Genomic DNA, 27,723 nt, shown 5'->3' on the forward strand with positions numbered 1-27,723 from the left:
CTCTATTTGTATAATATGAATTGAATTGCATTCTGTCATATATAACTAATTAGAATAAAATAAAAAAATTAAAAAACGGGATTATAATTAGAATAAGTTATACTCCATGTGTGCATAATATGTCAAAATAGATTCTACTGTCGTGCATTTCTAAAAAACCCAATGTGTTAGTGGTTTATATATTTACGTTTATAATTATTTTATAGTGTTCTTGTACTTAAGAAAAGTGTACTGTATTTGGTGAACTCTTCTCATTGATAGTTGTGGTCTTGTCAAACTCAAGTGGAGTGTCAAACTGTGTACCAGTCATGGAGGAGTAGTCTGGTGCAGTAGGACCAGCAGAGATCCTAGAAAGTTTACAAATTTGAAAACATTGGTTCTTTTGAAGAGATAATGTGGTAAGATTGTTGCTTTGCTTCTCAGTGATTAGTTGTGTAATATCTCCAGATTTATATTTTTCGTAAATAGGATTGGGGTGCAGTTTTGTTTGTTTATGCGTGTATATCTTATTTTCTGAGAACATTTGTTGTGAAGACTGTCTTGTCCTCATTGTTCCATTTGTCATGAAGCACATTTCTGTATTTGCAGGGCCTTTTCTGTCTCCTGAATTCTGTTTCATTGGTCTTTTATTTATTTATTTTTTTGCAACAGTGCCACAGTCATAATTCTATGGCTTTAAGGAAAGTCTTGCTGTTTGGAAAAGTAAGTTCTTAAAACTTATTCCTTTCTATCAGTGATTTGATTATTTTTGGCATTTTATGTTTTCTTAGAAAGTTTGGTATCGTATTGTCAAGTTATATACAACTCCATGCACATATATAATCTGTTAAGACTGTGATTGGAATTGCATTGAATCTACAGAATGCTTTAATCCTTGCTGTTGTGGAGTGTGTATATGTGTATAGAGATCTTACATATCTTCTGTTGTGTTTAATCCTAACCATTGGGTTAACCACTGTTTTTAAATTTTTTAGTTGTAGTTAGACATAATACCTTTCTTTCTTTTTTTTTTATGTGATGCTGAGTATCAAACCTAGTGCCTCACATTGTGCTAGGCAAGTGCTCTGGCACTGAGCCATAACTCCAACCCAAGTGTCTCTTTTTGATAGTTTATTGAGCTGTACTTTGAAGTTTTGTGCATATTTGTAAGACATAATAAATATTTGACAATAGTAAAGATTTAAAAAAATACAGTAGATCAAAAAGTACCAAATATCTAGGATTAAGTATAATGAAAGATGTACACAATCTTTATGCAGAGATACCATGTAGTTTTGATTACGTCATCTAATTTTGACTGTTAAAGAAGCTTTTTTTATTGAGCTCGTGTGAGGCCACCTTCTTCTACTTAGGCTTTTGGTTTTTTCCTAAGGGAATGATGAAATAGGAGCAGTTACTCTGTTCTTTTCTGGCATGTACTGCAGTTCACGGGCTAGTGAACTAGAGTGAGAGGTTCTTGGGTTTGTATCTGACTTAGTAAGGAATGTTTGTTGTGCTTCACTCAGGAAGTGATGTTGCTTGTAGTTTTTGGGTAGATAATTTTCTCAAGTTAGGTAATTTTCTTTTATTTCAACTTTATTATTATTAGTTTTCTACACAGCATATGAAGGATTTTTGTTCAGTTTTACTGAAATTTTGGCTTTAATTTTATAAAACTTTTTTGTTTTTAATCAGGTACCAGCAAAATATTTCCTAGAGGCCAAATACAACCATTTTTTTTAGGGCCTGTGATCTAAGAATGGTGTTTGCATTTATAAACAGTTTATGAAAATCAAAATAATAATGATATTTCCTGACAAGTATAAATTATATGAAATACAAGTTTCCTTGTCCATTAGTTAAGTCTCATTGAAACATAACACATTCATTTGTTCACATGTTGTCTGTGGCTGTTTTTGTACTACAGTGCAGAGTGGAGCAGTTGTGACAGAGGCAAGATAACCTGCAGATTCCAAAATAGTTACTGTCTATACCTTTACAGAGAAAGTTAGTTGACCATTTTAGAGCATCATGACAATTACATATTTATATTCTTCTACCTTTCCATTAGTTCAGCCAGGAGTAACCAAAGATCATGACCCAAACTTGCCTCAAGTATGAAACACTCATTATCACACACACTCATGCTCCAGGCATGGTATGGTCATTCTTCATATCTGATCTTTTGACTTTGTACCTCATCTCGATTCTCATTGTCTTTAAGTGTACCACAAATAATCCCATATATGGTTCCTTTAAGTTTGATTTTCTTAGTCTTTAAAATGAATAAAATTTCATTGATAATACACATGGGATGTGAAAATTGGTTCCTAGTGACTTTGCTTATTTTTTCTTTAGCAAATGTAGTTCAAGAACATGTTAATCTGTTTTTCAATCACATTATTAGGTGGGTGGACATTATTGGTGCCATATGCAATAGTCATGTCCCAGGCATCAATGACACCTACATTGAGATCTTTGAAAATGTCATTCAGGGTAAGATACTGAATGTAACCATGGAAGTCTCCAAACCACTCTGTTTCTACATGCATCTCCCTGATATTTTCTGTCTTAATGATTACTTTAGTGTCTGGGCTTCTTAGGAATAGTTGTTCAATAGCTTTTCGAACACTGATGGCCCTGTGAATGAAAACGTCAATGGGGAAAGGTCTGAAGTATTGGCCAAAGGTTATGACAATGGCTGTGTTTTTGTCACCTGAAATCTAGTCAATTTCCTGAGGGATATAACCTTCTTCTGTCACAGAGTAAAGGTGAGAAGTGATAAAAGGATAGCTATGTTTTTTCCATTATATCTGAGTATGTCTTTCAGCATCCAGAAGCAAATGTTTCTTCAAAGGTCCAGTTCCATGAAGATCAAAAAATTTTAGTGCTGATAAGAAAAAAAGCAGATTTTTAGATAGAAGGCAGTGATTAATAGTTTTAAAAAGAATATCTACAATATCATTTATAATCACCTTCTATAGTATTTTTGTTGGGAGCATCCTACCCTCTAGGATAAATTACCAGTTCATGTGTGTGAAATATCAATCAAAATGTAAAGTTTTCTTTGGAGTTTATAAGGAGGAACAACAGTTCTTATGAAAGAGGGAATAAAATAGATTTTAAATTAAGACAACTCTAGAAAGCTAAATGAAATTTTTAAAAAAGCAACAACAACAACAAAAAACTAGCCTAAGTGAGAATAGATGGAGACCTCATTGAAAGTACTTTATGATCAGCTTGAACTTCCAAAAGAACATAAAGTAACTACATACTTTTTACAAGTCTGGGTTAGTAGGGGATCCACTGACACAATGTGGAATCTCCCATCAGGTAAATGAGTTTTCCCTTCAAGCAGCCATTGGTCTTATTTGTATCTAGTTGAATCTGGTCCCAAAATGTTGTTATCCACCTTCCTTGTAAAGTGTATCCACCAGAGGCTGGAGTCTTCTTTCCAATTTGGCATTTCTCTGTGCTCTTTTCTCTCTCTAGTGACAGAGATCCCATGGTGAGTGGTGTCAGTGGCCTGTGTCAAACACCCAGCCTCCTTGCTTGGTCCTTCCCTTTCTTGGTCCCTTTCTCTCTCCCTCTACTTTTGTCTTTTGTCTCTTACTGGAGATTTTTATGACCACCAGCTTGTTTTAGGCACTGCTACTCTTTCTTCTGAGAGATTTTGAATCATGCTGACTCCTCCCTGTTCATTTTCTCCCACTTGTGGTCATTATCTAAGTCTCCATGTCCTTTCCTTTCTTTTCCATTCCTCTGATTCTGCAATGACTTAATTTGGTTCTCTAATCTGAATGTCAGTGAACTACCCATTGGTGTCTTTGTTATTGAGTCATTTACATTTGTTCCATCAATGAAGGAATAGTATGAGTTTTTTCATGTTTAAAAAATGGCTTAAATATAATATGCACCTTTTGAAAACCTTATATAATATAAAATACCTAGATTGACTTAATGTAGTTTTTAATAGGACCTTAATAAAAGTGTCATACAGCACCCAACAGAAACCATGATTCTGAGAAATTATTGTAGCCTGTTTCTCTGTAGCTGCAGGCTGTATCCTTGTCTGCCTTCAAAGGTATCCCCCGTGGCAGAGCACCAACTTTTGCTGTGGCATAACAAAGGTCATCAAATGTCTATGTCATATTTCCTTGCCATTCTCTATGCTGTTGCCCTACTGCCAAGCAGTTGTCTCATATTTTTGGTTTTTTATTTTTATTTGTATTGTTTTCAATGTTTACAATTGGAACCCAAGTTTCATGCATTCAAGACAAGCACCCTTCCACTGACCTGTATGTCCAGTACTCATAATTTAGATTTTGTTACATCAGCATTTCTGGATTACATTCATTTCCTGTACTAGATAGGAAACAAGTTGAATGCTGTAAAATAGGCCAAAATAATGTCTTAAAATTGGAAATGTACTGTCCCTCACAGAACAGTTTCAGAGTGACCAGGCCAAGGTTAATGTGTTATTACATCTTGTGAGGGACTTCTCTTTCTCTTATCTTGTTGTTCTACTATTCTTAACATATGGTTTTAGTCTTTCAGTCGAACAGTGCAGTTTCCTTTCTCACATTTTATCTACAGTTCAGCTAGTAGCAAGGAGACAAATGGAAGAGGAATGCAAGTTGTTTTGCCTTGAAAGGCATTACTTATAAGTTCCCCAGACAATTTCTGTTCATACTCTTAGGAAAATGTAATGTGAGCATAAGTAGCCACAAGGAAAAGTGGCCATGGTTCCAGCTCAAATAATGGTTACTCTTACTAAAAAGGAGGAGGGAATGGATATTGGGAAATTACCAGAACTCTGTGCTTTATCTTCCTTGTTAAGTTCCTATGGACCTTACAGTCTCTGGTTGCTTGTGTCCACAGAATAGTATACTATACATGGAGATACTGTATAGTCAGCCCTTCATATCCATGGGTTCTGTATGTGTGGATTCCATTTAATAATGGATGGAAAACATTCAGGAAAAACTCTTTATCTTTATTAAATGTGTACAGTCCTTTTTCATTATTTTCTAAACAAAATGGTATGACAACTATTTACAAAGAATTTACATTGTTAGGCATTGTAAGTCATCTGGAAATGATTTAAAATATATTGGACGATGTACTTATATGCAAATACCATACCATATTATGTAAGGACTTGAGCATCTACAGATTTTGGTGTACATAGTGGCTATCAAAACTAAACCCCCATAAATACCAAGGGCCAATTCTATTTGTAATTAGTATACCAAATGACAAAATGATGCTGTTTTCAGAATTGGAAAATGTGGGCCAGGGGTGTAGCTCAGTGGTAGAGTGCTCGCCTAGCATGGGTGAGACTCTGGGTTCAATGTGCAGTACCACACATACAAACTCACACACACACAAACTCACACACATAAATTGAAAAATGTATTTAAAATGCTTCTTAATTCCTGGTGGTTTTGCTCACCAAAGATAGTTTTTCTAATCCTATGATTTTGTTGGAATTTCAATGTGACCTTGTTGGGCTCCTAGGAGGCTTGATAGCACTGCATTCTGGATGATTAAATACTGTAACCCTAGAACCTTGAGACAAATAGTTACTAAATATTTTCCATCCCCATATTTTTGATTAGTTTAGAGATTGTGGTGGGCACATATGCCCTCCAAAGATATTTGGATTCTAATTCTCCAAACCTAGGAATATATTGCCTTCACGGAAAAAAATGGATGGCAAAAGGGATTTTCCAGATCTGACTAAGGGTATGAATTTTGAGATGGATAATCAAGTAATTCTAGATTATCTAGGAAAGGGAGTCCAGTCTAATCTCACTGGTCCTCCATTGTGGAAGAGGGAAGCAGCAGGTGGACTAGAAAGATGTAACTTGAGGATTGACCTACCATTGTGGCTTTGGAGACTAGATGGCGCTAAAAGGAAGGAAGGTAGCTTTTAGAAGCTGAAAGGTACAACAGATTCTTCTAGAAAGGAACACAGGCCTGTTGTACCTTGATTATAGCTTAGCGAGACTGATGTTGTGCTTTGGAAGAATAACACTAAGATTATATGTTCTTTTTACTTAAAGCCACTTATTATAGCAGCAAAAAGAAACTAATGCAGGGAAAACCGATACCTTCTCAATATGAAATTATCTCAACCAGAAAAAGTATATTTTCTGGTGTGTATAAATTTCATTTTATGTCACTTAGTAGCATTTTAAATTATCTTTGTGTAGGTTATGCTTACTTTTTTCAATTCTGAATTTTCTTTTTATTATTTATTTACATATGATAGCAGAATGTATTACAATTCTTATTACACATATAGAGCATAATTTTTCATATCTCTGGTTGTATACAAAGTATATTCTCACCAATTTATATCTTCATACATATACTTTGGATAATAATGACCATCACATTCCACCATCATTTATAACCCCATGCCTCCTCCCTTCCCCTCCAACCCCTCTGCCCTACCTAGAGTTTGTCTATTCCTCCCATACTTCCTCCTCTCCCTATTCCACTATGAATCAGCCTCCCTTTTAAAACATAAAGAAGATCATACCCCTGTCCTCTACATTTGGTCTTTTTTTAGCCTTCTAAATAAACACTGTAATCTGCAGCACAGTTTATTTACTTAGATGTTTTTTCTCTTTCTAGCCCTATCTTTTGTTACACATGCTCACTCCATTGGCTTATGCACATAATTGCTCATGACTAGAGTTATCAAGTAAAAAAGTTCTCACATTAAAAATGTAGGACAGAAAATTAAATTATTCTAGTAAGGGACACTTTTTTAGGGAATGAACCATGTGATATTTTTTTCTTTACCTGAATGTGTGTGTGTGTGTGTGTGTGTGTGTGTGTGTGTGTGTGTGTTATATATATATATATATATATATGCAATTAGAAATAACTTAAATTTAACTGCTTTCCTATATTATTATTTAGTTCAATATGGCAACTCTACCCACGATCTTTATGAAGTTTCTCTGACTATTGATATCCTTCAGGGCTCAGTCAAATATATTTAACTTTAAAATAAGACCTTATGTATTTTGCTTTCTTCATAGAGATTTAAAACCCAATCTTTTGTTTTTTTTTAAGATCATAAGCTCAGCTTTTTTCTTCATTTGCTCATGATGCCTCATATCTATTAGACCCTCAATAAACACTTGAGGAATAAGTGAATAAATATTGATAATATATCATTATGAATTGCCTAGGATACTAATGTTACTGGTAAACTCAGGCTTAAATGGTTATTTAATACTAAGATATAAATAAATATAAATATGCTTTCATATATAATATTGCTTTGTATTTTACGTTAAAATATTTAAATTAGATGGAAGCTCCATATAAAATTAAGTGTACCAACTAAAAGTTGGAGGTTATGCCAACAGATATCAGGAAACTAAAACCATAGTATTCCTACTCTGAAGCTATCAAAGGCATTTGCACAGCACCTCAGATGGTGGGAGATGAATGTAGGATACTTCATTTTATTTTTTAGAATAAATCAAGATTAAATCTGGTATAAACAGTTTGAACTAATTTCCTTGAGTTGATTTCTCCCTATAAATCCCAGCATGATTGAAATCACTGACACCTGTTAGGGATTATGCTCCTGGAAAACTACAACTAAAAGAATTAACACTGATAATTTTTCTCTGTGTAAGACACATGCCAAACATTACCCACCATAGGAAAAAGTGGACTTACTTTTACATTGGAAGACATCGATATGTTCAAGATCTTTCATTATTTCAACTCCCACTTTGGACCTTCAAAAAAAAAATAAAACAATAGATTAGCCTATTGTGTGTCCACATAGCATAGGCACCAGGCATCATTTGCTTATGAGTGAAGGATATTTTTAAGTTTCTTTAACTGAAAGTAATTATTTCTGTTATATATTTTGGATATTGGGTATTGTAAATAAATTGGGATTTTTGAAAGGCTTTCTATCTTGCTGAGAGTACCTGAAATCCAGGGCAGTTCTACTCATCTTTCACATGTAATGATATGCAATAGGGTGTCATAGAATTTTAAATTCATAATATTATTAAGTTTGCATTATCCCTATGTGCCTTCACATCACCTATTCAAGTTCATGTAATACTTTTTTAAAATTACTATAAACCTCTAATTGGTCAATCTAAGTTTTATCTCACCTAATTTCTTGAGCACAACTACCAGAGTACCTTGTCCAATTGCAAATGCAACTGCTTTATTGTTTGAAAACCTTGATTTTTCTCCCTATCACTCTCTGCAGGAGTCCAGGCTCCTTATCCTGGCACATAGACCCCTTAACACAGAGCCTCTGCTTCCTTCTTTAGCCAAATTTCCTGATATGTTCAATTTTCCTACATATTTGCTTTTTGAGGATCATGTGAAGAAAGGTAACGTATTGTCTGTGTTCACTGCTGTATCCTCAGTATCCATCAATGTGGCTGTCAGAAAGTAGTGTTCACACTGATGTGTGGATAAAAGAACACTGTATTTCTTTCCTCCACTTGATGAAGACTTACTCTTCCTACGTCAAACTTCTTTTCTTACCTCTACCCTCTCTTCAACCCAACATACATTATGTGTGTAAATAGAGGCAGGCAGGGAGAGGTTATGGGGAGGAGGGCTCAGGTACCCAGTACAACAGATGTACTCTGTTCTCTGCTAGGGGGTTCTTTTTATGCCCCATCATGAAAGGAAATGGTAAAACATGGTCTCATCCTTGCTGTGATTTAGACATGAAGGAGATTAAAAAATAAAACAGTGAGTACATGTAATTGTGTTTCTTGTGTGGTCTTTCCTAGGACTCTCATCATGGCCTCAATTACCATGTTTCAAAGAGCACTGCTGATGTTGACATCTCTTTTAGTTATCTGGATAACATCTACAAATGCTCAGAACTTCACAAAGGTAGGAACAGTTCTCTCCAGTTTGGTCTGAAGTCTCCACCTGTGACTCCAGCAACTTAGAACTATAAGTCAGTTCTTTCCCTTCCCTCCCACTCCAGCTCTGCCTTCTCTGTTGTTCTCTGCCTCATTTTAGAATAGTTTGAGATTTGGTGAGTTGAATGGATAAGGAGTCACATTTTGGATAACTGGGTAAGATTCTGGAATGCATGTTATTTTTCCAGGTTTAGTCTTTACTCTTATTTCTCGTAAGTGTAGTTTTTGAAAGCTAAAGCAGGGCAAAAAAAGACTCTGAGCCTAAGTTTGAAATTTTCAAAGAAAGGGATTGCTCAGAATATAACGTTGTATTGTCACCAAATGTAGGGAAAATAAGTCATCATGGGGTAGCTGAATAGATTTTGACAGACTGGAAAGTGAAAAGGAAATAGACTGAGTCTTATGGAAAGTTGGCAAATGAATAAAAGATTCTAGGACTAATAGGTGTACAGGGCTTGGGTCATAGTTTTGGGATTTGTAATGACAGGTTTCTTTTACAAATCCTCAAAGTGGCCCATGAAGAAGCCCCGATAGTTCATTCTAAGGAATGAAGAGTTCTCCCATTTCAGTGGAGAACAAAGAAACAAGAGAGTGAGCATCAGTTTTTTTCTTTCTTTTTTCTTTTCTTCTTATTTTTTTTTTGTCAGCAGAGGAGAAAATCATAGGGTGGCTGCAGCCAAGATGGATAGAGGAAATGTGGGCACTGATGTTAGAGGAAGCTAACCAGGGCTTCTAGGAACTGATAGATCACGATGTGGGGCGGTTGAAGGATTCTTCCCTTCCTGAGCAATGTACACTGAGGCATCTCTGATCATGAGATAACTGAAGATGACCCCATAGGAGCTGGCTTTTTAGAAAGATTCCTCAGGTTGCAGTGTAGAGTAGGTTCAAGAGGGTATGAATGATGGTAGGGAGACCAGGTAGAAAGCTGTCACAGTCATGTAGGTGATATAATGATGGTCTCAACTTGGAAAGCAGCACTGGACATGGAGAGAAATGGACGAATGCAGGATATTTGAATGGCAGGATCTGTGGAATATGATATGGGAGGTAAAGGAGCATGATCATATGATGCGCTTATCAAGGAATCCTTTTTTGGTTATGTATTTGAACATATAAGAGAAGAGTTTTTCACAGAACATATTTTGTTAAACCTATGTCTATTAAATACATGGTCAAATGTGACAAAATCCATTTTCTTAAAAAGTATAGGCATATACATTATATAGTTCCAACTTGTGTAGCCTTCCTTCTGCCCATTTCAACCAAAATGCAAACTATGGTGTGCAGTCATGGACACTGGTCTCCATGCAGATACTGCATGTCTCACTACAACCTTGAATAGAGGAGGCATCTGAGAAGATCATGCTTAATATTAAGATGAGCAACGTAGCTCCGCTTGGGAGCACCTCTCATTATATTAAAACATATACTCACTTATGGAAAAGGCTTTTCTCCTTGACTGAAAGATAAGAAATTTCTCGGTTCGTGGAGGACATATAGGTCAGGGCCTCACAGGGCATGTGTTGAGGCTTCATGCAGTAGAAGGCTTCCTGGTCTCTCCCATACAGGTAGGTGCACAGTTCAGAGCTAGAGTTTAGGGTCAGGCCACATTCAGTGAAGACTTGGGAGGTGCCATTAGCAAATTGGCCCGTGAAGATCACTCTGTCATAGCCTTGGTTCCTTGCCCTCCAGAGAGCCGACACCCCTTCACTGGGGTGGATGAGCAGGAGAGACAGAGAGACCTGGCCCTCCCAGAACAGAGTGAAGCTGACAAGGTAGGTGCCATTGTTGAAGTCTGTCACTTTCCTGAGGCGCCTGCCTTTAAAGCTGGGGAGGACATCCTGGCCCTCAAAAAGTCCCCTCCATATTCTTTCCTGTGTCCCAGGTGGTCCCTGGCCTCCAGGAGAATATCCAGCTGGTCCCCCCTGCAGTATGTGTCTCTAGGGTTGAGGATGGTGACTGCGCTGTGTTTGGCACTGGTGGTGCTGTTCACATGGGTGAAGGGTCTGGGCGGGATCAGCTGGTGTATTTTCTGTAGGATTTCCTTTATTCGGAGTTCAGTTTCTGTTGGTGATTTTACCAAGATCATTGATATTTCAGGACATGATTCCTTGGAGATGTTCCAGTGATGGAGGGAAATGGATAAGTTTACCACAGACCAAAGCTAAAATGATAAGAAATATGATGTGGTATGAAATGAACCTGCTTGTACTCATCTTTACTCATGATGACTTTCCATATTCTTTTACATACTATCATCAGTATTATTTAAACTGGTAGATTTTAGTAAAATATAAACATTTGTTTTTACCTCAATATTTTAGCACACAACTTAACAATTATATTCAACTTAAGACATAGTTCAGAGCATACATATGAGTAACAAATTGATGCCAATGCATTTGCTGTTCTTTTTCACATAGTATCATGGTTCAAGCCACTATCATTTATATCTTGAATTATAGTAGTCTTCTTAAGTGTGAAAAGGTTCTTCATACGACCATCCCAATGCCTCTCCATTTAATTTTTCCCTTGGTAGCTAGGTCAGTCCTAAAACAAAACTCGACTCATGCCCCCTCTGTCCCTCAAGCCCTTCAGTGGCTTCTCATGATTCTTGGGAAGTCCAATCTTAATGTGGTTTTATGCTGTGTCCTCTTTAACTCCCCACTTTTTCCATTTCCTCCTGTGCATTCTATTTTGATAAGACTAACTACTTTTATTTTTAGAAGCTGACTTTCTTTGACTTCTTTACTAATACTTTCTTCTTTTCCTGATTTGCCAGCTGCCTCCTCCTTTCTCCCAAACAACTTAAATATGTTAATTTCTCACAACCTTAGAGATCACTGATACTTCAAACACTGGATAGTGTTCTACAGGTGTTGGAATTTAGTAATTTCTTGCTGATAGTCAGAAGTATCTACTAAGCTTTTTTCAAAACATTCATTTTCATGCAATAGTTCAGGTCAGTTGGATCATGTCACTAAATTGCTGTCCTGGAGTATGTGAAAATGGAAAACATCACAGGTATTCTGCTTTTAGATAAGCTTGAGAATAGTGGTTATAGATCAGTGATTGTCAAGCATCTCACACTTTAAAATGCAGGTAAAACTTAAAAACAAAACAACTTGTCCAGGCGTTCTGTGGCTCAGCATCAATCAGTTAAACTCCGATGGCTGGAAATGAAGTGGAATAGTAAACCCAGAGACTAGAAACAGAAATGAGATGTAATTAAAAATAAAGATGAACTTAAATCTTTGAGAAAACTCAGAAGGTTTCCAATCCTTTGGCAAAGACAAGCAAGAAATGAAGATGGAATAAGGTATGAAATATGGTAATAAAATATTCAATGACCATTATAAAAAAATCAGTGACTGGAAAGAGAGAGATGAGAATTGGAATTTGTGTGTTGGCTGCCTTATAATATTAACTGGAGTAATAGGATTTTACTTCAAATCACTTAGCACTGATTTGTGTTAAAAACACTTAATAAAATATATACTGTAGTTCAAAAACTAGCATCTTACTTAAAGGGAAACACTAGAGGGTTTGCTGCCAAACTCAGAGCCATACAAGGATGCTGTCTACTATTGTGTTATAAATTAGCGTTGGGATGGAGGTACTAGCTAATGTGTTTGAAGAAGAGAAAGCAAATAAGATATTGGAATTGGAAAGGAGGACTTTCAGTAATCTTTATTTTCATATGCAACAATGACTACAAACAATAAAAGGATATAGTAAAATATTTGGTAATAAAATCAATATATTCAATAGCTTTTATGTATATAGACCAAATCAGGGAGAGGATCAAATGATAGGATAATATGATATAAAGTAGTAAAATTACAGTAAAATATTTAAGTACAAATTTAACATGTTGAATATTTACATGAGGAAAACTTGTGAAATATTAGAGTTAAGGAAACAAAATTGTCCAAATGGAAGGGAACTGTTCTATTGGATAGAAAATATCATGAAGGTAATATTTAAAACTAATTTATACATTCAATGAAATCACAAGAAAAATATCCTTAATATTTCTGGGTCACACAGGTCAATTAGAAAGTTCACTTGAAAGGATAAATAAGAAAGAATAATCATCGGGGCTGGAGTTGTGGCTCAGTGGTAGAGTGCTCACCTAGCATGTTCGAGGCCCTGGGTTTGATCCTCAGCACAATGTAAAAATAAATAAATTAAATAAAGGTATTGTGTCAACTACAAGTAAAAAAATATTAAAAAAGAATAATCAGAAAGCATATTTGGGATATAAGAAATCAGGTGGTGTGAATGTAGATAGGGTTTAGCCCTATTAGATATTAAAATTTGTATCTAAAATCTCTAAAATAGAATGCTATTAGTGAATGAATAAAAGGAGAATGGCACAAAATTGAAATTCAGAGACAGACCTTATTATATTTACAAATTTAGTATGCAATAGAGGCAGCACTCAAAAATTGGTGGGAGTGTAGGATGAATTTTTAATAAGAAATTAGGATAACTGGACATTCATGGAAAAGTAAAATTAGATCAACGTGTTATACCATTTAACAGAACAAATTCTAAATGGATCAGATATTTAAATATAGATTATGGGACTGTACAAGTGAGAAAAAACAAGAAAACATGGAATCTACATAATCTTGGAATGGGGAAAACTTTCCTAATTATGACTTAGTATCCAGAAACAACAGGGGAAACTAGGTTACTAAAAAATAACTTTTGCATGGAGAAATAAATCATGGACCAAAAAACAATGGCAAACCTACTTACGTGGTCAAAGATTATGTGTACCTCATTTACTGACAGGGTAGTTTAGTGACATGGGATTGATAATCTTCACAAGACCTGCTTTGGGGGCATGTAGGAGTTGGAATCCTGATTAGATTGGGAAACAGAGTGTGTGTAATCCCTCTGAAAGGAAGTTGAGAAGGGAAGAAATAAACAGAGTTGGAGTGGGAGGGAAGGAGAAGGAGTGATTTATTGTTCTAAATTGATGGAGGTCACAGATGGAGGCTTCAAACCAAACTGGAGAAAACTATTCCTACCTTTGTGGAGTTTTGAGCAATGATAGAAGTTATCCAGGTAACAGTTAAAAGAGATGTCAATATCAGCAGTGCTCTTTGAAGCATCATAATTGAGGACATAATGAGAGTTTTAGGAAAGACCACACAAGAAACCCTATTTGTTACATGTACTCATTGTTTTATTTTTAATCTGCAATTTGCCCCTGAGACCTTTGTTCCTCCTTGCTGAACCACTTTCTGCTTCCATCTCCTAACCTACAACCTACACTGCCAATCCCTTGGCCCACCCATTGGCTTTTCCATATCCAAATTTTATTTAGGATTTTTGCTTCCTCCTTCTATGAGCCTCAAATTGAAGATGCCTCTCCTACATTCTCTCACTGCATACTGTCCTTTCTCAGCTGTAACTCTTACCACAGTTTCACTTACCACTATTATGGTGAGAAACAAAAAATTTTCATTTAGTCTTCTAGGAAATGACTTGGAATAGCTTATGGGAGCACAAGACTATGTTTATGTTACAAAATATAAATATCTATAAATATCCTGAAAGAAAGTTGGTCCTGTAAACTGGGCAGATAAGCAGAGCAGTGGTTTTTGTTTGCTGAGTGCCCACTATGAAATTTGGAAATGGAAATGCCTTTTCTACAATTATTCTGTGTAGAAAAAAAAGATTCAATAAGGTTATGTAGTACATTAGGGAAAGGAAAAATAAGAAGATAGGAAGTGAGGAAGAAAAGGTGGGAAGCGGAAAAGGAGAAAGAGAAGCTCTTCTCAACCATTGCATGTTAAAGAGATCATGGAAACAGAGTTAAGATTATTTGCTTTAAACAGTTTATTTTGGCATACAAAATCTAAAACCCCTCCTCTCTGTTCTGAACTAATTCCTCAGTGAAATCTACATTATGTACAAAAACTGTGAGTAAGTGGATTCATTGGGAGATTCCAAAAGTGTTCTGTTTTAATCTTGTTGGTGTAAAGCAAAAATGAATAATTCCCATGAAAAAGTCATTCTTGAGCTGGTTAACTTTTAGAGAGTCCATGAAGAAATTCTTTTAAACAAGATGAAGTACACAGTCACAATTCATTAAATCACTCTTTTATGTTGGAATTGTTACTCCCAGATACTAAAGCATTGTATGGAGAATCTCATAGAGGTATTGAATTCTAAGTGCAGGTTGGTGTTGAATGAAATGAATGACATCAGTAGAGAGGATGAAGGGACAGCTTCCATTTGTGTTACTCAATATATTGCTTTTGTAGTGCTGAGAATCAAAAGGTATTTTCAATACCTTTTATTTATTTATTTTTTAAAAAAATGAATTTATTTATATTAATTAGGTATATATGACAGTAAGATGTACTTTCTGATTGCCAAAACCTGTCAATTACTAACTAATTGGAATAAATTTTCATTTTAACTGGATATAATGAGGATAAAATGAATCAACAAAATGAATTAAATAAACATTTATGATGATTAGAATATGCTAGTAGAAACATCAGGTTCTTGTTATTCTCTTAGTAAGCCTTATTCCTTTATGCATTTTTAAAATTATTTTTAGTTATAGATGGACACAATACCTTTTATTTATTTATTTTTAAAAATAAATTTATTTATTTTAATTAGGTATATATAACAGTAAGATGCATTTTGATTCATTGTATACAATTGCAGCACAACTTTTTCTGTGGTTGTACACAATGTAACATCATACCATATATGCAGTCATACATGTACCTAGGGTACTGATGTCCATCTCATTGTACCATCTTTCCTGCTCCCATGGCCCCTCACTCCCCTTTGCCCAGTCTGCTATTTTATTTATTTGGCATCAGTTTCAAAAAATAAAGTTTGTATTAGCCATCCTTTGAGGGAGTACTTTCCATTCATATCTCTGATCAGGACCTTCATGATTTAGTGCAGGGATAGTAAATGCAAAATGTGGACTATCCTCGGGATGAATTGGAATTGAAAAAAAAAACAATCTTTAATATCTATAGCTAAAACATACCAGGTTTTTGGTAAAGCAGACAATTGGAGAATCCCTGATTGAGCAGATCTCATAATAACCATCTCATTATTAATGGCTCTTAAATCTTGCAATAATCTCCATTTATCAGATTTCTTTTTAATGACAAAAATGGGAGTATTATGGGGAGATACGGAAGGTTGTATATGTCCCTCCGCTAGTTGTTGTTTGACCAGGTCATGGGTTACTTGTATCTTTTCTTTAGTCAGGGGCCACTGAGGAACCCACACTGGTCTCTCTGATTTCCAAGTAATTTTGATTGTCTCAGTGGCCTTTTCTGAAAACCCAATCCATGTCTATTTATTTCTTGATCTATTTGAATTGGTGCTGTCATACCTTGTTCTTGTTCTCTTAATCTTTTTTCTTTCCTAAAGCCTTGTCTAGCCCTAGTAGTGGGCGCGTTAGGATTAATGTCAAACCTAATTGATCTAGGACATCTTGTCCCCATAAATTTATAGGAAGATGATCCAATACATAGGGCTGTATAGTTCCTTTACATCCTTCAGGATCCTTCCAATCTAATACCATTGCACTTCTATAGGGATTAGTTGCCACTCCTAGGCCTCAAAGCGTTTGAGTGGCTTGTTGTACCAATGTTTTGGCCATTCTTGACGAGATATGATGCTAAGGTCAGCACCTGTGTCTAGTAGCCCATTAAAGTCATGTCCTTGAATATTTAGTTTTAGCATGGGGCGAGAATCTAAATTTAAAGACAGCATAGCCCAACCGACACCTGTGGAGCCTAATCCCCTGGAACCTCTTCCTACAGTACGACTGGAAAGTTTATCATGTAGGCTGGGTATTATTAATAACTGTGCTATTCTATCTTCTGGTGAAATTACTGATATACCTCTTGGAGAACTAGCTATAATTTTTATTTCACCCTCATAATCGGGATCAATTACCCCAGGACTTATCATAAGTCCTTTTAATGTAGAAGAACTGCGTCCCAATAATAAGCCTATTGTTCCTTGGGGAAGAGGTCCTTTTACTCCTGTGGGAATGATTTGAACTCCCATCTCTGGAGTTAGTACTGCTCTGGCAAAGGCGCAGATGTCCAACCCTGCGCTCCCTCTAGTTTGTCTGATGAGGGATTTAATGGATAATGTGTCCTGGGTACTACCCTGATGGTGCTGCTGGGTTCCTCCATTGCCCCGTATATTTGTGGTTTTGGGCCCCGGAGCATTGTGCCCTCCAATCTGTTTTTTGGCAATGGAGCCTGATGCCTTTCTCCACGATATTGTGGGTAAACACTTGGTCCTTGTCCGTTTTTTGATAACTGAATACCCTCTATGGTGGTTTGAGAACGGCATTCATTACCAATGTCTCCCTCTACAGCATCGTGGGCAAATACCCGGTATTCTATTCCTTTGATACCTAGCTTTGTTAAACCCTCCTCCTATGGGGCAACTCCTTTTAAAATGTCCTGTTTGATCACAATTATAGCATGTTTTTGGCCTGGCATCTAAAGCCTTTTGTACTGCTGCCAAGACTTGCCCTTGTTCATTAATGTCTCTACATAATTTAATATATGTGTTTAAATCTTCATGTCTCCATGGTCTAATGACCTCTCTGCAGCAACGATTTGCTTGGTCATAAGCCAGTTGTTTTATAAATGGCATTGCTTATTCTGTATCTCCAAATATTCTAGAAGCTGTTTGAATAAGCCTATCTAAAAATTCAGTGTAAGGTTCATTAGATCATTGACCTTGTAAATCTCCATGCCCCTGTAAAGTTTTCCATGCCCTAACTGCATCTACAGCAACTTGTGCGTATACACCAGCATCATATTCAATTTGTTGTCGTTGACCCTCATAAGGTCCTTTTCCTAAAAACATTTCTATATTTCTTTGAGGGTAACCGGCTGCTGCATTTCGCCTAGCTGTCTCCGTGCAAAATTCCTCATTGGCAACCTTCCATAACAAATATTGTCCTCCATTTAGCACAGATCGACACATGTTAGCCCAATCTGCTGGTGTCATGTCCAAATTGGTAATAGATTCGACCATACTTATGGTAAAGGGTGCTTGCGGCCCGTAGGTTGTTACAACCTCCTTTAATTGCTTTACTGTTTTAAAATCTAAAGCACGGTGAATTCGTTGCCCTCCTGCCTGCTCAAGTACAGGGATTCCCCAATTGTCTGCTTTACCAAAAACCTGGTATGTTTTAGCTATAGATATTAAAGATTGTTTTTTTTTTTTTCAATTCCAATTCATCCCGAGGATAGTCCACATTTTGCATTTACTATCCCTGCACTAAATCATGAAGGTCCTGATCAGAGATATGAATGGAAAGTACTCCCTCAAGGGATGGCTAATAGTCCAACTATGTGTCAAATTTATGTTAACAAAGCAATCCAGCCACTTAGAAATCAAAATCCTGAACTACATATATTTCCCTATATGGATGATGTGTTATTGGCACATAAAGATAAAAACACATTGCTAGAATGTTATGCCACACTTACAAATTTATTAAAAAATTATAATCTAGAGATAGCAATAGATAAAGTACAATTAAATCTTCCAATTAATTATTTAGGAGTTCTATTATCCTCAACCATGGTCCGTCCACCCAAAATTCAAATACGAGTAGATCAACTCAAATCACTTAATGACTTTCAAAAGTTATTGGGAGACATAAATTGGATAAGGCCTTATCTAGGCATACCAACAGGAGAGTAGGGACCTTTATTTGATATTCTAAAAGGTCCATCAGATCCAAATTCACCCCGCATGTTAATGCCTGAAGCAAGAAAGGCATTAAAAATCATTGAAACATATATGGAAAATATACATTTGGATGGAATTGATATAAGTTTGCCTTTATTATTTATTGTACTACCAACAAAAAATATTCCTACAGGAGTATTTTGGCAAGAAGGTCCATTATTGTGGATACATTTATCTCATTCTCCTAACACTATTCTTACTAGATATCCTGAGGCTTTAGGACAATTAATACTCAAAGGAATAAAAGCAGCAAAGGGAGTGTTTGGAATTTCTCCGAATAAAATTATTACTCCATATACTATGGATCAAATTGATGAGTTAGCTAATGAGTTAAATACTTGGGCAATAATCATGTGTAAATCTAATGTTTCATTTGATAATCACTTACCATCTAATCCTTTGTTGTCTTTTTGGTCTAAGCATCCTGTAGTTTTTTCAAAAATGACAAGAAAAACACCTATCATGAATGCTTCAAATATATTCACTGATGGGTCTAATAATGGTACAGCAGCAGTAGTTACCCCTGATCAAACTTTTACATTTTTAGTACCCAAACAATCAGCTCAAAAGGTAGAGCTTAATGCAGTATTATAAGCTTTTATGATGTTTAAAGATTCTGTATTTAATTTATTTTCTGATAGTATGTAGTTAATGCTATAGTATCCCTTGAAGATGCTGGTAGGATTTCCCCTTCTTCTACTGTTTTCTTTTTGTTTTCCACTATACAAAATCTAATCTGGGACAGAAAAGATCCATTCTTTATAGGTCATATCAGGGCACATACAGGATTCCCTGGAGCCCTTAGTTTGGGCAATGAATTAGCAGATAAATCTACACATGACATACATATTTTCTCCACAATAGAAGAAGCTATAAATTTTCATAAAAGGTCCATGTCAATGCTAATACTTTACAAAAGCGTTTTAAAATAACTAAAGAACAAGCCAGACATGTAATAAAACAATGTCAAAATTGTGTGACTTTTTTACCACAAGTTAATCTTGGAGTCAATCCTAGAGGACTGATACCTAACCATATTTGGCAGATGGACGTCACACACTTGCCAGAATTTGGAAAATTAAAATATTTGCATGTTACAGTTGATACTTCTTCCGGATTTTTGATGGGCTCCCTTCGTGCCTGAGAAAAAACTAAAGATGTTGTAGCTCATTGCTTACAAAATTTTGCCACTGTGGGTGTTCCAAAAACAGTTAAAAACAGATAATGGTCCTGGTTATGCTTCTACCTCATCATTTGGCATTACTCACATAACAGGAATTCCATACAGTCCACAAGGACAAGGCATAGTTAAAAGAGCTCATCAAACTATTAAAATGTACTTATTAAAACAAAAGGAGGGAATTGGAAAGGGGTATATATCCCCCAAAGATAAACTTAAAATAACCCATTTTACTCTAAACTTTTTAAATTTGGATTCATCAGGGCTTAGTGCTGTGGAAAGACATTTGTATCCAAAAAATGTACATAAGCCTAAGGTACTTTGACCCAGTGATTGTCTGGAGTTGGGGCTCTGTTTGTGTTTTTCCATAGGGAGAACAGCAGCTGATTTGGATTCCAGAGAGGTAAACCAAAACAGTTTCTACAGACCAAAAGGAAGATGATTTGACTCAAATCCATAACAGCTGCTATCCAGAACTCCAGCTTGGCTATTCTTACATCTGCGACAGTGATTAACCAGGATGCCTTTTTCAATATCTATTTTATTATTGCTTTTTCCCACATCATAAAGTTCTATTTTATTTTTGAGCTTATACAGACCTAGGTTAATGTTTTTCTTATCAGTTTTATTTTTTGACTATGGAGTTTTTAAACATTGCAATGGAGATTTCACCTAGGTAAAGCTACAAGGCCTTTACTATTGTCTTATGTGTTGTATGTTACGTGTGCACACTCTTGTTTTGTGTTGTATGTCTGTATGTGTGTATGTTCATATATCATTTATGAAAAGAACTCATGAATAAATGGATCCAAATTTTTTTATTATTCATGTGATTTTAATGGTTTAATTTAAACTGGGTAAACAGCTGTTGAAGATTGTTTTAATATGTGTACAAATAAGCAGGTTAACAGATCTGTTTGTTTACTTTCACCTTTCCTTTTCATTATATTTAATAATTCTGTTCAGGATAATGTAAATTGTTCTAAAAATTGTTTTCTTAATACCTGTTGAAATGTTACATATTTTTTTTTTTACATCATTGTCAGAATCCCTATTTTCATCCCAGTGCCCGTGAAGACAAAGATGAAACCAAACTTCAACTTCTTCGATAATTATCACAACAAACTGTATAAACTGATACATCAATGAATAATAACTCAACAAGTAATGCTCAATCAATGAGTTGATTTATTTTGGGAGGAAGTGGACATATTGATAGATTCCTCTGCTTTGAACTGCTTACAGAACTTGCCTGGACTATGTATCACTTGCATGCACTGTGATTCTATCTATCACTTGTATGCAGCGAATTATGGTAATGCTGGCATATCTTTGCTGATGTGTCACCAGTGATGCAATTTTTCCTAAGGAGCCGTAAATTGACTTGGTGTTGTGGCATTTCTGTATCCTCCTCCCTTCTACTAGTTTTTTTCTACTACTACTAATTTCGGGGGCCAACAGAGGTGAGGCAAAGAACCTCACCCCCCCACTGGTACCAAGGCCAAATCTGGGGGCCAACAGTGGTGAGGCAAAGAACCTCACCCCCCCCCCACTGGTGCTTAGGCCTATCCACAAGTATGGCTATATGCTGGACTGGTAGTCAGTGACGGGTATGATCCATTTGCAGTGGTATCAACCTAAGACAGGAGGCTGACGCCTAGAGGTCAGTTTTCCGATTACGGGTAAGAACCATATGTTGAATTGGACAAACCTAACAGGCAAGGTCCCTAGCCACATTGCTTGTTGCTTAATTAAACAGAAGGGGGGAGATGCTAAGAGCCACAGCCAAGTAATATGTTGCATGGCATTTTTGGTTGAAAGGTGACGCCAGCTAGCCATTGAGATGATATAATTATGTTAAGATTTACATTCATATGGATTTTGGACTCCTGCTGTTCACCTTGGCCTGCTGTGGGACTCCTGGAGAGTTCCCATTGGTTGGGGAAATGCAGTAGGAGGGAATTCCAGGGGAGGAACTTGCTCCGGGGTTCCGGGAGGAGGCCAGGAGAATGCCGTGTGGGTGGATCGGCAATCTTCCCGGGCACGGACGGAGCATTGGTGGCAGTTTCAAAAAATAAAGTTTGTTCCTGCTTGAGTGGCTCGTGATTTTGTGCCCAGCTAGACTGCGGCATGTATTTATTTTTATGTGGTGCTGAGAATCAAACTCTGTGCTTCATAAGTACTCTGCCACTGAGCCACAAGCCCAGCCCCTCCTTTATGCTTCTCAGTGCTTGCATCCTGCTGCCTGAAATCCTCTTCGCTTCTTTCCTCCCTATACCATATTCTCCAATCCTTACCAAGTTCTTTGGTAAATCTTGAAAATTCCTATTTACCCTTTAAATTTATGCTTCCAACTGTTCTTTCCTCAAATTTTATTTTATTTATTTTAATTGTTTTTAGAATTTTTGTTAATAGTTATTTTTAGATAATAACTTATTCCTCTGTGTTCCCCCAGTCTGGTATGCATATCTTTGTTATAATACATGATGTACTGTGTTGTATCTTTTTATATATCAGTTTCTTCAGTAGGTCTGTGGAAGTTCTAGAGGAGATCACCTCATCCAAGAGGAAAATCATCTCAGGCTGAATCCATCTACATTATATTGCAGTTATGTGTGCCACAAGATATTCTTCCTGACCATTGATCAATTCTGTTGCATATATCTCTGATCTAACATTTTGTACAATCAGTACAACCTGGCTGGAATAGACTCCATTAAGAATGATTAGAATACTTCTTTATAAGAAACAATTTTACTGATGGCAGGGTCTTGGAAGTTTATTAATCCCGATTTCCATACCTGGAATACCCCCTAAAGTCTTCTTTACTTTTTTTAAATTAGGTATTTTGTTACAGTAATGAAAAGTTGACTAATATAGAAAATTGGTACTAGAATTAGAGTTGTTGCTTCATGATACCTGACAATGTTGTTCAGAAGCCTTTGAAACTGGTTTATAGGAAGGGTTTGGAACGGTTTGGAGATGCAGGAGAAAGAAGCTCTAGAATGTTGTGAGGAGAGCTTAATAGTTAATTCTGATACGAACTCATTAGACCAGAATTTTGATAGGAATGCATTCAATAAAGACCATGCAAAAGAGGTATCAGTGAAAAGGAGGACTCTTTTGGGGAATGAACTAGAGGACATTTATGTTACATTCTAGCAAAGAACTTGTCTACATTTTGTCTATGTTCTAAAACTTTGTGTGAGATTGAATTTAAAGGACTAATCTGGTGGAGGAAATTTCAAGGCAGTGTAGCATTAAAGTGGTGATGTGATATTTCTTGCTGCTTTTACCTGTGAGGATTGAGAGCAAAGAGCAGAGCAAAATATTTGAAAAATTTGCAGTTTCACTAGAAAAGGAGCACATTTTAAATTATGGTCAAAAAAGGTGTGGTTGCTGAAGAGATTAGCACCATTAAAGAGAAGCCAAATGTGTAAGGCATTGGGTTAAATTCCCAGCACCATGGCTGTGGGGTGGGGAGAAGGAAAGATCTTTGAGGGCATTTTGGTAATTGGCCAGACCCCACCCATCACAGGCTGAAGAGTGTAAAAGTGTAAACTCATTTTCAAGATTTCAATTTGAGAAGAGAGAGCCAGGGTGCCCTGCTCCCAAAGGGCTGCCTAGGAAGTTGTTTCTCCAGGAATTATTTCACTGTGTTCAGCCATGTAAGCACTCAAAGGCTGCTGTAACCATGGTCCAAATGAACCAGGTTACTGCCCCTGCTTGCAACAGATATTTTTATGTGCTAAATTATTTTTTAAATTGGTCTCTTTTACTTATATATGACACTAGAATCCATTTTGATATAATTATGCATGCATAGAATATATTCTAATTAGGACACCATTGTGTCATTCATGTGATGCTACTTTTGCAGATAATGCAGAATGGAAGAGTTACATGGTCTTGGAGGTTTCCAGCAAGATTTCAGAGGAAGTATGTGAGATGAGGTAATGTTTGGTAGGGATGAATCTCCTTTAGGCATCCCCTGAGAGGGCAATGCATGAAACTGGAGCTATAGTGGAGACCCCAGACAATTATAGATGCCAGGAATGTGAATATCTGCTGAGGAAATATTAAATTAGACTATTTCTCCATGGTATTTATTCCTGTAGCACTATTCATTACAGAACAGAACTGGCTGAAGAGAGAGGCCATGTGGACTTCAACCAGCAAGGCCATAGGGGTGGGACTGCCCAAGCCCTTTGGAGCTGACACTATGCTACCACCTGCTCTGATTGCTTAGACATGGAGCTACAGGACTTAATGTTTGTTTTCTGTTTTTTTTTTTTGCTTTGATTCTCTCACTCCTTTCTATGCCCCATTCCTCCTTTTTGGGATGAGACTGTTTGCCTTGTACAACTGAATATTAGAAGTGTGTAATTTGTTGTTTTGATTTTATAGGGGTTCACAGCTAAGAGTTTGCCTTGAATCTCAGAGGAGAGTTTGGATTGAACTTTTGGGGCAGTGCTTGAACTGTGAAGACTATGAGGACTCTTGGAGTTGGAAGCAATGCATTTTGCATTGTGAAATGGGCGTTAACCTTTGGGTGCCAGGGGTGGATATTATAGTTTGGATTTAGAATATAATCCCAAAACTCATGTGTTGTAGGCTTGATCCCTAGCTGGTTTTCCTATTGGGAGATATTGGGAACTTTAGGGGAGGTAGAGCCTGGTTGGAAGAGGTGAGTCACGGGGTGTATGCCTTCAAAGGGTACAATTTATCTCAGACCCTTCCTTTCTCTCTCTCTCTCCTTCTTCTCCCCCTACCCTCTTTTTCTCTTTCCTAGCCACTTTTGAGGTGGGCAGAAGTGTTCCACTATATGTTCTCCACTATGATGTTCAGCTCACCACAAACCCACAGCAAAGGGCCAAATGATTATGGACTAAAATTTCTGAAATCATGAACTAAAATAAATATTGCACCCTTTAAGTTGTTTCCCTCAGATATTTTATTACAACAATAGAAAACTGTTTAAAAGTATACTATTATTATTTTTGCATCTATTTTTTACTGGAAGCCCTTTGTCAAGATCACATTTGTCTAATCCCCAAATAACTGTAGATTACAAATTTTTGGTACCAAATATTGAACCCAGGGGCACTTAACCACTGAGCCACATCCTCAGCCCCCATGTTTTTGTATTTTATTTAGAGACAGGGTCTTACTGAGTTTCTTAGGGCCTCACTAAGTTGCTGAGGCTGGTTTTGAATTTGCAATTCTCCTGCCTCTGCCGCTTGATCCACTGGGATTACGGGTATGTGCCAGTGCGCCCAGTTTGTGGATTACAATTTTTCTTGCAACCACATGGCCAAATAATCTCATTTAGAATCTACTTGTTAGCTTGACCTCTGCATATCCAAATGTCTTTAAGATGTCTCTGCTTGAACTTCTCACCAACAGAGGTATGTTGGACCCCAGCTTATTTTACCTACTGAAAAACTACTATGTGCTCTCTAGTGCCAGTCCCTTCCATGATAACTATATTAACATCATAGAAATCAGCAAAGGCTAGAAACAGTTTTTTTTTCTCTCTGGGAGAACAGATTTATCATTATACTTCTGCTCAAAGAACTCTCAAAGTCAGCTTTTTACATTAGAATATTTTCTCTTCTTCAAAGTCTTCTGTTGCTGCTTCTCCCTGTTTTTGTGAAAGGCATCACCTACGAGAAACCTGAGTGTTCTGTGACTCATTTGTATCCTAGGCTGGGATATAATCATCCTTAGACACTGTTGACTCAAGTGCAGTGTTGTCTTTTTCATCACTAGTAATAGAAACTTGTCGCTGGGAAAATGGTGACCCAGTTTTACTACATTTCCTGGCATCTGTTGTTCAGATATGGCCATGGGATTGCTTTCTTAAAAATGGAATATTAATGGAGTCGACTTAATGCCTTATCTCCTCCAGGCTTTCTTTCCTTTTCTTATTTGTTACAAACTAGATGTGGCAGTAGCCTTGTTTTGGCCATGGGTATGATGACAATATTCTGAAATGGGGTTCCTAAAACTTCTTTGTTACATGGGCCCACTGGCCATCTAATGATGTCTTTGGACCTATTCTCCAAATAATGTATTAGAATATGTAAAATATAAGAGTGATAACAAAAACCAACTCCACTGAGGTGTAGTAATCAGTATTTTAAATAATTTATTATGTAGTCATAGCAATTATTTATTAATAACCAAAATTTAGTACCAGATTTTGTATTTATAGTGATTTCCAAGCAGTGGTAAGTATGGATGTTATTTCAAGATTTTTAAAATAATGGTAAAGTTATTTTAAAATAATATCTAAAGATGTCTTTGATTTCAAATTGTTGACTGAGCCATGAGTATTGCTAAAACTACTGTAATTTGTTGCCAGTATACATAATTCAGGAGATTGCTAAACTTTATTTAGAGTAGTGGCAAGAGATATGTAATTTTTTTCCATTTGAGATCAAAGACCTCCTAAATCTATCCATGGGCCTATTTGGGGGTTTCTCAACCTTAGGACGAGACCATAGGCAGAAGATGGAAGAGCTTCCAGGATACGTAGCTTCCTGGATGACCAGAAGGGGCTGAAGCTAACAGAATAGTTATATGGGAAAGAAATACCTATGTTGTTTTATTGTTTGAGCCATTGTAATTTGGGGAGTCTTTTTTTTCTCCCCACACTGGTTCAGCCTATTTGTATCTGTCTAGTTAGTATGTCTTCAATTAGTGGACTTCCTTCTATCATCACTGTTCTACCTAGTACAGGTATCTCCAACTTACTGCTTACAAATTTCTCTGGTTACAACAGAAACAACCGTATTAAGGTATAGTTTATATACAATAAAAATACATGCATTTTAAGTGTTCAGTTTTATGAATGTTGACAAACATACCTGTGCAGACACTGTAGTCAACATATCTAATATTACCATTGCCCCTAAAATTTCCCTTGTGCCATTTCCCAGTCAGTTGTCCTCCTCCTAACTACTTTGATTCTGGACCCCCAGAAATCTCAGGTATGATTTTTGACATTTTATATTAGATTTGTTTTCCTAGGGTTTCAAGTAAATGGAATTTTGTAGAATGTACTCTTTTGTATCTGGCTCCTTTGACTTCGTGTGATGCTTTTGAGGATTAATCTGTGTAGTTATCAGTACTCTTGTTTATTTTCATTATTGAATAGTACTCCATTTTATGGGTGTACCGTAGCATTTTTTATCTTTTATCATATTATGAACATTTGAGCTATTTCAAGTTTGGGCTATTGTGAATAGAGCTGCTATGAATATTCATTTTCAGTCCTTTGTATAGACAAAGTTTTTCATTTTGGTAACTACCTAAGAGTCATATGGTAGAAGATGTTTAACTTTCATTACATCTATAAAAATCCTCCTGGACTTTATTGTTTTTAATCTTTAGATATATTGGGGAGAATTGCTCTAGTAACAATATTGCGTCTTCCAATTTGTTGAACATAGTTTAAAGCTCTCTGTTTGAACTTGTAAAGTCTTGGTTTTATGCAATTAGAGGTAGGTCTTGAGAAGCCTGGGTTTTTTACTGAGTCTTTCAACTTTATTGGAATGTAAACTGTCAACTGCCTCCTTGTAGAGGGCAACAGATGAGAGTCCTACTCAGTCATTTCATGCTTCCTAGTGCTGCTTTCTGCTGAGCTCTGTGGAGTCTCCCTTGTGCACACGCAGCCTAGGGCACAGTTAAGAATTCTAGAGTGGCTTTCTAACTAGATATGGGTGCTCTTTCTCTCTGAGGCTTTCTCCTTTCTTGGATTTTTGGGCTCCATTTCCAGCAACTTGAACTCTATAATGGCATCTCTAGGTCTTAGATCTGCATTTTTCTGCT

At 36.4% G+C, this 27,723-nt stretch overlaps 1 pseudogene; it reads right to left on the reverse strand.

The window, feature by feature from the left end:
- Nucleotides 1-1,674: 1,674 nt before the first annotated feature.
- Nucleotides 1,675-26,798, reverse strand: LOC101972318 (NXPE family member 1-like; annotated as a pseudogene).
- Nucleotides 26,799-27,723: the final 925 nt, after the last annotated feature.

The sequence above is a fragment of the Ictidomys tridecemlineatus genome, chromosome 4 (assembly GCF_052094955.1).
Source record: "Ictidomys tridecemlineatus isolate mIctTri1 chromosome 4, mIctTri1.hap1, whole genome shotgun sequence".
In the NCBI taxonomy this organism is placed as follows: Eukaryota; Metazoa; Chordata; class Mammalia; order Rodentia; family Sciuridae; genus Ictidomys; species Ictidomys tridecemlineatus.